Source organism: Rattus rattus, chromosome 5 (genome assembly GCF_011064425.1).
Source record: "Rattus rattus isolate New Zealand chromosome 5, Rrattus_CSIRO_v1, whole genome shotgun sequence".
Classification (NCBI taxonomy): Eukaryota; Metazoa; Chordata; class Mammalia; order Rodentia; family Muridae; genus Rattus; species Rattus rattus.
The window spans coordinates 124,387,990-124,392,532 of record NC_046158.1 but is presented as its reverse complement, the minus strand read 5'-3'; positions in this window follow the sequence as shown (position 1 = coordinate 124,392,532).

Genomic DNA, 4,543 nt, shown 5'->3' with positions numbered 1-4,543 from the left:
AGGGGACGCGGAGGAACCAGAAGGAGAAATGGAGAATGGAGGCATGACCATAGTCCATTGTATAATCTCAAAGAATAAAAAATAAAAAGGAACCTGCACTCAAACTCTGGGGAAGACTAGCCCCAGAGTCTAGCCCAGTTAGCCCGACAGCTATGAGCCGATCTCACACATAGTCATTTCCCCTTTCAGAATGGAGGCATCTCTTGAACAGTTAGGAAACCTTTCCTCTTTGACTTATCTCATCCCACCACTCACAGTCCAGGAGACAAAGGGTGGGAAGAGGAAAGAAGGGCAGGAGGTTCTGCTCAGGAAATGACCAGCAGAACAGAAAAGATGCACTTCTATATCTACCAGGCACTGACGAGATCTGCGGAAACATATTCCCATGCATAACCTGTAATTGACTAAGCCATTTTTTAAGAAGGCAATTCGAATTTATAGCTGAACAATTTGTTTTTATCAAACTGCAGCTTGATATAATTTTATCTTATGTGATAATTCGGAAGGCATTTTTTAAAATATTCTTATGTAATGGAAAACCTGACAGAACATTTAAGGAGATGTTTCCATACACACTGGAGTCTGTCATTGTGTCAACTGTCCTGTTCTGTTATTTTTAAATCAACTAGCTGCTTAATAAAAACATTACGAAGCAAAGAGCACACATGGTACCTAATTTTCATACATTATTAACTCTGCTTGAGGTTTCTGTGGGAATTTTTTTTTTTTTTTAGAAATCAAGTAAAAAGGCATCTGTCCCCATCTGAAATCGTGCGAGCTAATTTTATTTTCTAATTCCCTGTTGTTTCAGCGTGCAAAGCTGGGAGGGTGTGGCACCTTCCTCCTCTTCTTGCTTAGCTAAGTCCCCTGGGTTAGGCCTCGGCTTCACATGCTATCGCTGGATCCACTCCAGTCTTCCCATCTCAGCGGCCACTTGTTTTAGACCATAGTGGGATGTGGAAAGGTCAGTCAGCCCTGGGTCCTAAGTGAACTCCCTGCAGCAAATGCTGTCAGAGTCCCCATGTCCCAGCCCAGAGGCCAACTGCCACTCCTGTGACCAGCTACCCTTCAAACTTATGGCTGCTCAGCTCCAGTACCTGCCCCTCTTTGATGAGGATGCCTTCTGGCCAGCCACAGAGGGTCAGGCCATAACATTCTTAAGAGGACCAACTCTGAGGTGTAATCTGCTGGGTTCTCTGGTGTGAACATTCTCAGATTCCCCTCCTCCTGGCTTCCTTTCTATTCCTCACATGCTTCGTGAGGCAACTTCCTAAATATGAACTACCTGGCCCTAAAGACTTTCAGTCTGGGGACCCTAACCACAGGTATTGTTCTATAATAAACCACATCTTAATGTGCTCATTCATTAGGTATAACCTGTTTGTCAGCTGGCCATCTATCAACCAGAATCCAACACTTCTACACAGGTCTCAACACAGGAGAACAATGTAGATATTTAAGTCCACTGTCTTTCTCTTACAAGGCACTGGAAAAGGCTACAAACTGAAGGATTATTGAATGATTTCAGGTATGACCCTGTGACAATTTTACCATACATGCAACTTCTCTGCAAATCAGTTATCCACATAAATGGCAAACTAAACGCACTAGTAGTGGTGACTTTATTACTCTGTATCTATTCCCCCACCCTACCAGAAACAAGGTGTTGATGGCATTTCCCACCTGCTAGTCTTGAAGCCGCCTTCCCCCCACACATGTGGCTTGGGGTTTTCTGTCAGTGAGAGATGATCATAAAATTCCAAGAGCTCTGAGATAGAAGTAGCCAGTTCCTCTCCATTTATGGATGAGGGCAGGCAGAGACTACCTCTATTCACTGTTCCATCCTTCTAAGACATAGACAGATGAACACAAAATAATATAAACAACCATATAATAATAAACAGCTACAGTCAGTGTGTACTTTTGACTTGAGTCAATATCTATGGTCTACTTAATGCATTCCTGGTTAAAAACCATGAGCATCAGTTAAGTTTACAGAGACACTTGAACAGTTCCAGCATGCTTTTCCAATGCATAATTGGTAACAGAAAACTCTTCATAGGCATTTTAAGCAAATAATGTTCTTTAAGTGATTCAGAATGTTTATTTAATTGCAACAATCTTAAGGAAAAGGGGAGGGTCTCTGTCCCACTTGGTCTATATGTTGGACAAATGCCAAGAGAACAGATCTGGAACAATGAAGAACTCTTACACAGAATAACTATAAACAGAAGGGGGAAGACATGGGATCCAGAAAGGTAGTGAGCATGAGGAAGTTGAGGAAAAGGGCAGACAAGGTGAGCCCTCAACAGCCAAAGGCCTAACTACAGGGAGCTGGAGAGGGATACAGAATGTCAGCTCCCATGGGGAGGGGCAATCTGAGAGAAGGCCAGGGCCTCAGAGAGGGTCAAGACAAACACCTTCAACAGGACTGCAAGAAGAAAAGAAAGTAAATATATCTGGAAATGTCAAAGGCTTAAAACCACAGGGGGCAGGCAGCCTGGCTTGTAGTGGCTTCTGGTCTCCCAGCCAGTGTGGATGCTGCTGACTGCTTCTGCAAAAAAAAAAAGGACACAGGGCCCAGTCCTCCTCTGGAATAGCCTGAAAACATGTCAAAATTCAGAAAATCAAAAACAGTAAAGGGCCAATAGTGTAGAATAAGAGGAAATTCCTGGAAGAAATACCCTGAAATATGGAAAGATTGGGGCTTGGGAAGGGACAGGGAGGAACCAGCAGAGGTTATGTGTCACTAAACATCTACAGATATTGTGCTGTTTTAATTGTGTGCATAATTAGTAAACACTTGAAAACTGATTTAATGCAGAAAATACATAAGGCAGATACAGACCAAAATAAAAAATAAAAAAGCCAAGCAATACGGAAAACAACAACCGTAACTGAGGAATACCAGTTGTAAGTCAAAGGAAAGACACTAAATAAAAAGAGCAGAAACGAGGACATGCAACACGGGAAGTCCACGTGTCTGAAGGACGGAGGTGGTAGGGAGGGGAATCTGGGCAGATCAGAAAAAGCATTAAGTAGTGACAGCGGCCCTCCTGTGGCTCAAGTACACGCAGAAGAAGCTAACAGAGACGCAGGGAAGGGAGTCTCTCCCCTTTCACACCAGCCGCACCCACCCGGCACATCCTGGTAAACCCCTGACCAATTGTGTGTTGAAGAGATGACAGAACGATTGCAATGGGCAGACAAGTGGCTAATGAAGATGAGGATGGAACAAAACCAACCAAGCACCACGACAATGTCTCCAGGGTCTACACATAAAGGATCATGACCCAAACGCTCTGCCAACTGTGATGATGCCAAAGCGTGCAAGCACTCAGAACTATTATGCCCACCTCTGCACTTAAAAAGCAAAAGAATAAATTACTCAGAATCCCAGCCTCGAAGAAAAATTATGCTAAGTAACGTAACCAGCAAAATGAGTTCTGCAAATTATAAAACTAATTCTTAAATGAGAAAATATATAGTTCAAACAAAAACACAAGCTTCTCTGAACCTAAAAATCCAGTTTCAAAGCAATGTTTAAAATATGGGAAAATTCACATGCCTAATAAGCTCCTCCAGACAAAAAAATAGTTCAAGTTCACTAGCAACTAATGACGCCAAGAGAAATAGCTATAACTTATGATTCTTCAAGCTGACAAGAGCTAACAATTACACCCTTGAGCCTTTGTGAGGGTTTGAGTAACAGAGCCTTCATGCTGGTGATAAGGATTGTAAAACTAGAGAAGAGTCTGGCAATGGACTTCAAAGCCCTAAGAACATCTAAGCAAACATCTATGTGAGCATATGCACGTCTAAGCACATGTACACGTAAGCACATATGCATGCCTATGCATGTGTACATTGAAGCACATGCACAACTAAGTATACCAACATGTATATATATATATAAGCATACATCCATACACATGCACGTCAAGACATTGCAACACAGTAATTTCATCCCTCAGGATTTATCTTGTGGAAACATCTGACTACTAAGTACGAAAACACACTTAAGAGCATGTTCACTGTATTTTCCTATTTTATAAGTGATCTAAACATCTAATAAAGGGAATATTCTTTTACAAATTATGAGGTATTCTGTACCCAGACATATACCATTTAAGGTGTTGCTATGGACAACAGTGGTTAGATAATCAAAATGAGGCCTCTCATCTCTTCGCCTTTTTTTTTTAAAGTATATTTTTGGAAACAGTATAAAATCATTGTGAACAACTCCCTGGTGGGGAAAGGTGTGGAAACTTGAGTACACACAGCACAGCCCAGACCTGAGAGCACAGAGCTGAGAGCAGCAGTAGGGAACAGGGTGCCTAATCAGAGAAACAGCACAACCTTGCTAGGACACTCTGTGCTCCAGGGGTCACTCTAAGACAGAAGAGGGATGCAGGATACTAAAAGGCAGAGCAGGTGATCATGGAAGGTGGGTGACGGAAGGAAGAAGTAAGAGCCCTGATAAAGACGATACCCTAGCCGTTAGATGGAGAAAAGGCCTCAGCTGCACTTGAAAGTCACACCG